Here is a 13,342-nt window from a genome sequence, read left to right on the forward strand (position 1 = left end):
TAAATGCTTAAATATGATTAAGTAAAAATGATAATGTGATGATAATGCAACTCCTAGTTTTAATAACTGCACCTTAATGCAATTAAAAAGAAAGGATAATGTATGCAATGTGAATGAATTCTAAAATCAGCATAATAAGATTTTTAATAATGGATGAATGAATGCACCTTTTCACTAATGAATAGATAAATGAATGTATGTGATGATAAATGATAAAGGATAATGAAATAATGATGGATAAATGACACTAAATGAATGTATAGTAAATGACTTAATACAATCAAGGACAATTTGATCGCACGAATGAATCTAATTATTTATGATTTATGCAATGATGAAAATGATTAATGAAAACTAATGTCAAAATGAACTATATGTAATGTTAATTTAAAAAATGACATGAATGTACTTAATGCAAGATGCAACTAAATGTAATGATGATATGACCATGAGGAATGCAAGGTTTTTGAGACTTTGTATGATGCATTGATGATGTATCAGGGTACTCGGTTGTGATTGTATTCAAGACCAACTCAATTCTTACATAACTGTTCATATGAACCTTGTTCACTTTTGGCATATGAATCATACATATGAATGAGTGAATGGATGGGTGATATGCAATAGAATGCAAGATATAAACAAATGAGATGAAATGATGATCCATAGTGCTCTATTTTCATCATTGAGCTTTAAAATGTTGGAAGAGAATACAAGCATCTTGACATAATGATTCAAGATGACCTGAGTATTTCTTTCATGGATTTTATATAGCAAGTTAATACAAATGACTTAATATAAGGGTCAAGTCGACCAGAGTATTGCTTGCAGAACAGACAAGGATTATCTCTGTTCATGCATGACTTGGATCGTCCTCCTTGATCTTAGGCTGATCATATCCTGAGACAAGTGCATACCATACTAAGAGATAAAATCCTTTATCCAATTTGGATGAGGTAAGAGGAACCAAAGAAAGAGCATTGTGCCTACAAACAAACAGTATATACATAAAGAATAAAGAATAGGGATCCTTGGTAATGGTTCATGCTCATATGGTCGAGGTATACGCTATAGTCAACAAGCCATAATGATCTATGACTGCATTTTGCATAAGATCACGTAGCTTGGTGAACTTCCTACATAGAAACCATTAGTACATGCCCTAGTACTTCATCGGAAATAATGCGCAGATGACACAAAAAAAAATAATGCTAAAAGATCCCCATACAGATAAACGAATGATTTTACTCACAAATCAACCAAGTATTTGATAGCTTAACATAATTTTCTTGTCAAATAAAATGTCACTTTTGTCTTTGTTTTGGTAAGGAAGGATGCATCCTTGTTAAAGATAGTTTTGATTTGTTGATGTTGATTGTGTGGTTTGATTGATAAGTGGTCATCGTGTGAGTATTTGTCAATGTTTGTTTTGGTGTCTACTTGGATGAGTATGTACAAGGTGTTGCCATGTTTTTGTGTGATTTTCAATGGTTTTTTGCAGTTTGTGGATTTTGTGAGACATTTTTGAATGTTTTTGGATTTTGTGAGACATTTTTGAATGTTTTACCCAATGAAGCACAAGTAATGTAGAATCCACTGCCACCAACTAGATTTTAAGGGCATTGCCCCCAAGTGTAGACATGACTATGAAAAAGTGGGATGCAAGACGCATGAAGTACTTTCTTTGATTATAGATCAAATAACAAGCCATGGTTTAGATGGATGGATGTGTGGATGCATGAATGTGATCGCAACGAGCCTGAAAAATACTAGAGCCATAGTTTTTACGAGTGGCACTTGTTTGCTAGGTTTTCACCATCGTACTTACCCAAGGTGCCATCGAAGTGTTTGTTCACCATTTGGATGCATGATTTTTCCTTACTATTGTGATGTTTTTGTATTTCTTCAGGACATTTTTCTGAATGTTTTTGGTATTTTCTGGTATGCAGGGGAGCCTGATGCTCTGTACAGCTTAGGTATAAAACCGTTTGAGGTGCATGTTGTTGATCGGATCTACGAGCAATTCTCCTTCTGATGTAGCCAACTGATATGCCCCAAACCCGAATACAGCAGTGACAACATATGGGCCCAGCCAGTTTGATTCAAACTTGCCCTGATGTTCTCTGTTTGGTTGGTTGTGAGGATTCTCTTGGAGAACAAGATCACCTACCTCAAATGTATGAGGTCTAACTCGATGATTATAGCTTCTGCTCATGTGCTGCTAATAGGCTTTGAGATGGTTGTATGCAGCTTGTCGCTTCTCATCAAGTAACTCTAAGTCCTTAAGACGGGATACTCTATAGGCTTCGTCATCAATGAGATTATGCAAGGAAACCCGTAGTGATAGTATCTCGACCTCAATAGGCAAGATAGCTTCTGCACCATAGACCAATGAATAAGGAGTTGCACCTATAGGGGTTTGAATGCTAGTTTGATATGCCCATAGTGCTAGATTTAGTTGAACATGCCAATCACAGCCGGCATTGTTGACTGTCTTCTTGAGGATTCTCAATATGTTTTTATTCGATGCTTTGGCCTGACCATTGCCTTGTGGGTAATAGCAGGTGGAAAAGCAATGTTGGATGTGAAACTTCTCACAAAGTTCACGGACATCCTGATTTTTGAAAGGAAGACCATTATCTATGATGATGGACATGGGTACACCATACCGGTAGATGATGTAGTTGAGGATGAAAGAGGTGATCTACTTGCAAGTGACTTGGGTAAGTGGAACAACTTTGATCCACTTTGTGAAATATTCAGTGGTGGTAATAATGAATGCACTACAAAATGGACAAGGTTAGCAAATGACAAACAACAAAAGACATAAGAAATCATTAGTGTTAGTCAATCAAAAACTAATCTAAACAGGCATATCAAAAGAGATACTAAAATCATGCTAATATATCTAACAAATGAAACAAAGATAATAAGGCATCTCTAAATGCCTCTTAGCATACTCTTAGCTCCTTCTCCCTCGTTCCTCTCCTTTCCAAGTTCCAAAATAGTGTAGCTCACAGCAGCTTTTTGCACTATGGATACTTATGGAGGATTGAGATTTTAGTATTTTGCTCCAAATGTAAAATGAAAAGCTAAAATGCTAGATGCTATTAAAATGATTGATTTTAACCAAAATAACAAGATTTTAGTTTGCTATGCTAAATGCTCTCTAAAATGCCTATAGGTTAAATGCATACAAGTTTCCAGGATCTGGATTATGAAGAAATGGGCTCTATTTATAGGAAAAATGGAGCAACGGATGGTTGAGATTGAGCAATCTCAACAAGGGTCAGGATTGAATGACTTCAAATCCATGTGAGGGCTTTCAACCCAATCCTAGGATGACAAGTGTCAATGTGAGATAGGTTGAGAGGAGAGGGAATAAGCATTAAATGCTTGATATGACCTTGGGAGTTAAGGTCAAGGTTAGTTGAATGAATAAACTCTTTATTCAAAGAATAAAGCTTTTATCCAATGGATAAACTCTTGTGCAAAGGGCAAGAGGGATAAACATGGTCAAAGCAAAAAATGTTTGGGGAGACAAGTTTGAAATAACCATAAATGGTTATGTAAGAGCCATAAATGGTCATGTAAGAGCCATTAGTGGTTTTGGAAGACTTTGGAGGTTAATTTGTTGAAAACACAAAGCATTAAATGCTTTTCAAAAACTTTTTGAAGTCTTTGAGAAGTGACTCCATTTTGCTTAGGAATGTGACAATAATTAGGGGATGGATTAGGCTAATTAGGAAGAGGTTTGGAAGAATCTAGAAGGGGATTTAGGAATGCAATTGGATTTGGTGGGTGAGGGAAAATAGGATTAATAGAAGAATGTTTGGAGATGAATTAAATAAATATTAATTTAATTAACTGATGGCTAGTGGATTTTTAATCAAATAAATAGTGAATATTTATTTAATTAAGCTGGACAGATTTGTGTGACTACACTTTTAAACTATCTATTGCTCATATTGTGTATACCCAAGTACTGATACCATTAATGTTGATATTATTTATTTTGATTGAGTGAATTTTCTTTGAGTCCTTCATGCATGAAGAGATTGGAGTGAAGTTATTATTTCATAAACTCGTGCTTATGGAGTGAAGTTCATCATTTCAAGAACCAATTAAGACATTTCATGCTTATGGAGTGAAGTTCATCATTTCATCAGCTATAAAAGAAGAGTTGAAGAACTAATGGACAATCTATTTGAACCTATGGGGTCATTTTGTTGCTACCTAAAAAATCCTATCTTGGTTCTGGGCAACTAGATTCCGTTTTCTTGTGGTGAGATTTTTTCTGTCGCATCAAAAACTATCAAAAATTGTCAGTGAGAGGTAGCAAAATAGTGCATCTTTTGTTCTGCTTGTCATGGGAATGAACCATCAATGTGAATGCATCTGGGTGGCCTAGTTTATGGTAGGTGTGCTCTTTTCTCACTCCCCAAGGCATCCGATCATTATGAGCCACCTCATAGCGACATTTTCCTTTGAGCACTCAAAGCAAAAAAAATGGTTAAACTTTGACGTAGCCTAACTTGGAGACCGTGGCACTTATGGATGATCCATTTGAACCTATGGGGTCATATTATCACTGCCTAAAAAATCTTATCTTAGATTTAGGCAACTCGATTCCATTTTCTTGTGGTGAGATTTTTTCTATCGCATCAAAAACCATCAGTGAGAGGTGGCAAAATAGTGCATCTTTCGTTCTGCTTGTCATGGGAATGAACCATCAGTACGAGCATGTCCAAGTGGTATGGTTTATGCTAGGTGTTCCCTTGTCTCTCTCCCCAAGGTGTCTAATCATTACGAGCCACCTCATAGCGATGTTTTTCCTTGAGCGCTCAAAGCGGAAAAAATGGTCAAACTTTGACGTAGCGTAACTCGGAGACCGTGGCACTTATGGATGATTTGTTTGAATCTATGGGGTCATGTTGTCGATTCCTACCAAAATCCTATCTTAGATTCAGACTATTCCTACTAGCCCTTCAAATTGGTTAATTCAATAATAACTCAAATTTTCCCAAAACACTGTGAAAAAAATTGCATATTCATATTCAAAATTTGCAAATCAGCCCCATGGACACTTTCATATATAAAATTTGGGATCTTATATAAACAATCAAGCTCATTACTGTTTATATTTACAAATTTTGTATCTAAATATGCAAATTACAACTCATTGTTTTTTATAAAAAACTTAGCATCTAGATATGCACATTACAACTCATTGTTGTTTTTTATACAAAATTTAGCATCGAGATATGCACATTACAACAAATTGATGTTTTTATATACAAAATTTGGAATCTACATATGCACATTATAGCTCATATGCATATTATAGCTCATATACATGTAGAGAACATCCAAAGAAGCAAAGTTACAATGTTTCGCAAAAGATATATACAAAATTGTCAAAATTATTCTACCGTATTGTAGAATTATTCTTCTAGATGACCCAAAATCAATCAAGTGAACCTTCTAGATCAGCTCTAACCCTTAGTGTCTCAAGTATTGCCTCATGGTCTGATTCATGAACTTTCCACAAATCCTTGTTAAGAGGTCTACCATGATATTTAATCAAATGAATATTTGTTGCAACAAGAAGGTTTGAGTAATGAAGAAAATGTCTATGTGTCTCAAAGTCCTCAAACAACTAGGCATTAGAATTTTTGATAGGGTACCTACATTTTATAGAAGAATAATGCCAAAATCAATACAATGACTGCTAAGTAAATGAGTTTAAGAGGTCTGAATACTGTAAGGAAATTAAGTAGCGGAAACAACTTCCTACACTAACCTTGAGAGGAGGGTAATGAAAAACTTTTTCAGATCATTACAACAGTTACAGAAAATAGAAATAGATATAATAGCATTCATACCACAACACAATGATTTACGTGGAGAAAACCCTTTCGGGAGAAAAACCCCACCCTCCAAAAGCAGCTCAATATTTTATTCAGCAATCAAAAACAGATTACAAAATACTTGCAGAGCAAGCTCTTCGCAGGAGTACCACTAATCAGAGATTCAGAGGCAACTCAATAGCCATAAGACTCTTACACACAACCTCTATCTCACACACCTCATAAATAGGAGATACAACACAAGAAACCGTCAAACGGTATTACAAAACCATGGGCTAAAACCACCCAATAAGGTGTAGCCGACCTTATCTCCCTTCTAGATGCCCTATGACATGTTAAAGCACACATCAACATGTGTTGCTCCCTTTTACAGCTCATTTATGTATCCGATACAAATTATTTTTCCTATTTCAGGAGTACAAACTTCCGGAGGCCATAACTTGAGAACCGGGTGTCCGATTGACGAACCGTTTGAAGCGTCGGAAAGCTCGTGAAGTGCTCTATCACCTCGTAACCGGCTTCGTCGGTTATGACCACTTTTCAGGGCGTTTTAGAGCCTCTAAAGTCCCCAAAATTAAGTTTAAATATTTTATTGCACCCCTCCAAGACGAAAACTTTAATATCTTCAAAACTAGCTGTGACCTTGCGACGAAACTTTACCAGAATGCTTATCTAGCCAACCAGAAGCTTCAGGGAGAGTTTCGCACTATTTCGTGCTCAAATGAAAAATTACTATAAATAGTAACCTCACATAAATGCAAGGTTGAGACACCATTTTTCCCAACAAATCTCCCACTTGTCGAACACCTTGCATGAGCGGAAGGGAATGTCAACACAATGAATCAATTGCTAGGGGCCATAAGGCCCATAGACTCTGAACACCATCTGAACTTTTCTGTGCTCACAGCCTTAGTTAAAGCATCTGCAACATTCATCAAAGTTTCCACCTTAACCAGCTTCACTCTACCATCTTCGACCATATCTCTAACAAAATGATACTGAATATCAATATGTTTGGTCCAGGCATGAAATGTCGGGTTCTTAGCTAGGCTAATTGCACTCTGACTGTCACTGTACCTTGTTTTATTCCAATATCCAAACACAGTCTCTTAAGCCAAATGGCCTCTTTACAAGCATGAGTAGCTGCCATATACTCTGCTTCAGTAGTGGATAAAGCAACCACAGCCTGTCGCTTACTCATCCAACTAATTGCACCACCAAACAAAGTAAACACATAAGCACTGGTGGATCTTCTGCTATCAATATCACCTGCCCAATCTGAATCCACATAACCATGGATATCAAGGGATGTCATGTCTCCAATTGAATTACCATGATAACACAAAGAATACTCTGAAGTACCCTTCAAATATCTGAAGACTCTTTTGACTGCATCCCAATGAACTCTACCAGGATTAGACATATATCTAGAAAGTACTCCCACTGCTTGGGCAATGTCTGGTCTAGTACAGACCATAGCATACATCAAGCTTCCAACCGCACTTTGGTAAGGCACTCTGCTCATGTCTTCCATCTCCAATGGGGATGTAGGACAATCTGAAATAGATAGTTTCATTCCAACTGTAAAAGGAACACTCAATGGTCTACAATTCTGCATGTTGAACCTCTGTAACACTGAATTCACATACTTACTCTGGCCTAGCCATAGCTTTCTGTTCACCCTATCTCTTCTAATTTCCATCCCAAGGATGTGCTTTGCTGCACCAAGATCTTTCATTTCAAATTTAGCAGCGAGCTGAGACTTCAGTTCTGAAATCATACCTTTCCCTTTACCAATGAATAACATATCATCAACATACAATGCAATGAATAAGAAATGATCACCATAAGATTTATAATAAACACAGTGATCTGATTTAGAACGTTCAAATCCCAAACTCAACACATATGTATCAAATTTCTGGTACCACATCCTAGGACTTTGTTTGAGGCCATACAAAGATTTCTTCAATTTACAGACCAAATTTCTTTTGCCTTTCACCACATAGTGCTCTGGCTGTGTCATATAAATATCTTCCTCCAAATCACCATGAAGGAAAGCAGTTTTCACATCCATTTGCTCAACCTCTAAATCATAAGCAGTAGCAATAGAAAGCAAAAATCTAATAGACGTCATTTTTGCAACAGGAGAAAATATCTCACCGTAATCAACACCCTCAACCTGAGAGTAGCCTTTTGCAACTAACCTTGCTTTATACTTCTCAATGCTTCCATCTGAACCAATCTTTTTCTTGAACACCCATTTACAACCAACAGGTTTTCGTCCTTTAGGAAATGGTACAAGATCCCATGTATCATTCTTTTTCAAAGTTGCCATTTCTTCCTCCATAGCAATCTTCTAGGATTCTGCATCATTCATACCTAATGCCTCTTCTACAGATTTTGGTTCATCCACACTAGTATTCAGAGCAAAAATACATCTCCAATCATCAGGTGAATACCTTTCAGGTGATTGTCTATGTCTTGTAGACCTTCGAACAAGCTGAGTTGGAGGTTCTTCCTCCTCTTCTGAAGATTCAGAGCTAGACGAGCTCTCCTCAAATTCTTGCCTATCTAGGGGTCTCGATTCAACTCTTTCAGGTGTAGAAGGAAGTTGAATCACATCTTTTTTTTTAGTTTGTTCTGGCTGCAATGTAATAGAAGGAGACTTAATTTCTCTAAAAATAACACTTCTACTGTGAATTACCTTTTGTGCAACAGGGTCCCAAAGCTTGTATCCTTTCACACCATAACTATACCCGATGAAGATACATTTCACAGCCTTGTTCTCCAATTTTGTTCGCTTCTCCTTTGGCACATGTGCATATGCCTCGCAACCAAAAACTCTAAGATGTCTCAATGAAGGCTTGTGACCTGACCATGCTTCCATAGGCGTTTTATCAACAAGAGCTGATGTAGGAGACCTGTTAATCAGGTAGCAAGCAGTGGCAACAGCTTCAGCCCAAAACTTTTGTTCGAGACCAGCACCACTCAACATACTCCTAGCCTTCTCCATCAGTGTCCTATTCATTCTTTCTGCAACTCCATTTTGCTGTGGAGAATATGGAGTTGTCTTCTACCTGTTAATTCCACAGTCTTTACAGAATCTATCAAAATCATTAGAGCAAAACTCACTGCCATTATCAGTTCTCAAACATTTTATTTTCTTTCTAGTCTGCAACTCAACCATTGCTTTAAATTCTTTAAAATGACTAAAAACTTCAGATTTACTCTTTAGAAAATATACCCATGTCCTACTAAAATCATCAATAAATGAAACATAATATGTGGATTTTCCAATCGAAGAGACATCTACTGGACCAAACACATCAGAATGGATAAGGTCCAAAACACCACAAGTTTTATGAGAACTCGAGTAAAACTGAACGCGGTTTTGTTTTCCATAAATGCAATGCTCACAGAAATCAAAGTCAAGATTACAATCATTCAAACCTTCAACAAGATTTTTATTTTTCAAGGTCCTTAGACCCTTTTCTCCAATGTGGCCAAGTCTCTGGTGCCATAACATAGTCTTCTCTGCAGGTAACTTTGCTTCAGACGAAAGTGCACCCTTAGGTACCCAAAAACCATTTCCATCTACTGAAGGTGAAACCTTCAAATCTTCCAGTGAGGTATCCACAGATTTACTTTTTACAGAAGTGCTATTACACTCAATAGTGTATGCTTCAAGCTTATACAAAGTGCCAAACCTGACACCTCTAGCAACTACCATAGCACCCTTAATCATCTTACATCCTGTTTCAGAAAAGACTACCTACACACCTGCATCTATTAGTTTGCTCACAGATAACAGGTTTCGTTTTAATCCAGGGATATGCAGCACACCATTAATTCCTTTTATTCTACCATCAGAAAACCTGATTCTAACTTTACCTTGACCAACAATGTCTACATGTGAATCATCACCCAAGTACACCTTACCTCCATTAAATCCTTCATATTCAGAAAACCAATCTCTATTGGAAGTCATATGAAAAGATGCACCTGAGTCAATTAGCCAGGCATCATTACCTGTATGAGTTGCCAAAGCCGCAATAAATGCATCGCCATCTTCCTTGTCTGACTCAGAATCAGAATCGAACTTTTTCTTTTTCTTCTTCTTTTCTTCTTTGCAGTCCTTACGGATGTGACCCGGTTTACCGCAATTCCAGCAAATGACTTTGGACTTTCCAGGAGATTTCGATCTCCCTTTGGATTTGGACTTGCCGCGCTTCTCATTCTTCTTGCCTTTTTCCTTAGGTCTTCCACGAACGGTTAGGGCTTCCTTTGAACTGATGGATACCTTCCTTCGCATCTCTTCACCAAGTAGGGCACCCACCACGTCTTCAGATTTCAAAACAACAGAAGTACTACCGATAGCCATAACAAGAGAATCCCACGAATCAGGCAAAGAACAAAGCAAGATCTGACATTTCTCCTCCTCATCCATCTTAACACCGATGGATACTAATTGAGCCACAATCATATTGAATGCTTCTAGGTGGTCTGCAATTCTTCCACCCTCTTCCATCTTCAAGGAATACAATTTCTTTCTTAAGAAAATTTGATTTAATAAAGATTTCACTTGATACATCTCACCAAGCTTAGTCCATAGCTTCTTTGCAGAGTTTTCTTCATGGACATTGATTAGAACAGAGTCTGCCAGGCACAGTCTGATTAGACCCTTGGCTTTTCGGTCCATAACATCATACTGAGCTGCTGCAGTAGGATCTGAGGGTCTTTGGACATTCGCATCAATAGCATCCCAAAGATCTCGATCTATTAGCAGATCTTCCATCTTCATCTTCCACATCTCAAAATTACTTCCATTAAATTTCTCCACCTCTATTCTCCCTGACGAACTCGCCATCTGAATATTCCTGCAACAAGATCAAAAAGTGTCTTCTACACAAGCTCCCACTCAAATCTGGATTAGTTCAAAAAACCCAACTGCCCACAATTGAAACCAAAGGTGATCAAGCTCTGATACCACTTGTAAGGAAATTAAGTAGCGGAAACAACTTCCTACACTAACCTTGAGAGGAGGGTAATGAAAAACTTTTTCAGATCATTACAACAGTTACAGAAAATAGAAATAGATATAATAGCATTCATACCACAACACAATGATTTACGTGGGGAAAACCCTTTCGGGAGAAAAACTCCACCCTCCAAAAGCAGCTCAATATTTTATTCAGCAATCAAAAGCAGATTACAAAATACTTGCAGAGCAAGCTCTTCGCAGGAGTACCACTAATCAGAGATTCAGAGGCAACTCAATAGCCATAAGACTCTTACACACAACCTCTATCTCACACACCTCATAAATAGGAGATACAACACAAGAAACCGTCAAACGGTATTACAAAACCATGGGCTAAAACCACCCAATAAGGTGTAGCCGACCTTATCTCCCTTCTAGATGCCCTATGACATGTTAAAGCACACATCAACACGTGTTGCTCCCTTTTACAGCTCATTTATGTATCCGATACAAATTATTTTTCCTATTTCAGGAGTACAAACTTCCGGAGGCCATAACTTGAGAACCGGGTGTCCGATTGACGAACCGTTTGAAGCGCCGAAAAGCTCGTGAAGTGCTCTATCACCTCGTAACTGGCTTTGCCAGTTACGGCCACTTTTCAGGGCGTTTCGGAGCCTCTAAAGTCCCCAAAATTAAGTTTAAATATTTTATTGCACCCCTCCAAGATGAAAACTTTAATATCTTCAAAACTAGCTGTGACCTTGCGACAAAACTTTACCAGAATGCTTATCTAGCCAACCAGAAGCTTCAGGGAGAGTTTCGCACTATTTCGTGCTCAAATGAAAACTTACTATAAATAGTAACCTCACATAAATGCAAGGTTGAGACACCATTTTTCCCAACAAATACAACTCGACATAACAACGTGGTACCTTCTAAGCCATGTCCCTGTCACAACAACGGATCCTATTGGGTACTCAATACCCTCTCCATCAACCACTGTAGAAGTCAATTTCTTTTTGGCCTCAATACAAAAACACAAAAAGCAATATGTTTCTTCTTCATTGTTCTCATCTGCAATAACTACATATACATGACCTACATTTAATAGATGGATATAAGTTAATACCAAAATCAGCATAAGTTAATACTAATAAATTAAGCTTAAAATTGTAGCAAATTGCAACCCTTTACCTGGTTCAACTATGTCTGATACATGGTCAAAATCCACTGATGCTTCAATCTGGTTCATTTGTAGTGCTCTAGAAAGTTGATATCTATCTAGGGTTTGCAAAGGTCTACAAGACCATTGGTCAACCCACTCTTTTGATTCACATTCATCCCACAAAAAATGCATACACGAAGAGCAAAAGCATACAATATATCTAGTATAAATAACTACTGATGTTGCATTTGAACTTCTAAATGAATGCATGTCACTTGATCCAATAAGTGTACAACAATCTAGATAGTTTTTAATGTTACATTCAATTATTAACCAAAAATATCCAGAAACCATAGACTTATCTACATTACCTGGTCCCATCGTAGAGCTACACTATTGCACAATTGTTTTTGCATCTATTAACATTGCACCACCTTCGTACTTCAATTCCTCTCTGGTAAGAGCTCTTTTCACACATGCTCTCCCTTTCCATGCCATGCCTCAATGAAATTCCAAAACTATTGCACACCACTTGTCACATGCATCCTAGTCAACCAGTAAAACATCCTTGCATTCTTGAATTGTGTGGTGCAATTGTTAGACCATATTAAGTGTTGGTTGTATCTTATATCTCTTTGCCTTAAACTATCATAGAATATTGTAAAGCATCCTTTTCACAAACTCTAAGGAATGTGTACGATCATTGCTGATATAGAAGTGATATTCTCTTATAACCTTTTTGTCCTCCTCAGTGCTATCATGTGCATGCATGAATGCTATGTGTACAAAAACTGTAACTTGTGTAGAGTGGTAATACATAGATTGTACTTCATTTTGCAGCTTTAGTGTATAATTCTCAGCAAAATCAATGACAGAGACAATAGTACCAAGGGGGAAAGTGTCCTTACACAACTTGAATTGCTCATCTAACCATCTAGCTCTATGTGTGTGACCTATGTACTCATATACTAGTTTTTCTTGAAACATCTTCATAAAATCAGCTATGCATATATCCCTTTTCACTAACTTGCACCTCTTTAATTCTTTTCCATCTTTAACACCATCTGTTGCTGACTTATATTTTCCAATAGAAACTAGTTCCTTACCAATTTCATGTGTGCTATCCAAATGTAGGCATCTATGTAACTATTGCAAACCACCACATGTAGGATAAAAACCTCTCAAAAACATCATCTTATAATAAATGCACCCGTCATCTCGTCTACATAGTACACTTGAAATGAATTCTCTTGGTGACTTAGGAGGTGCTTGTAGACCACATTCTTGCAAAACATCTTTAGTGTACAAAGTACAACAGATATA

This window comes from Cryptomeria japonica, chromosome 10, assembly GCF_030272615.1.
Source record: "Cryptomeria japonica chromosome 10, Sugi_1.0, whole genome shotgun sequence".
Classification (NCBI taxonomy): domain Eukaryota; kingdom Viridiplantae; phylum Streptophyta; class Pinopsida; order Cupressales; family Cupressaceae; genus Cryptomeria; species Cryptomeria japonica.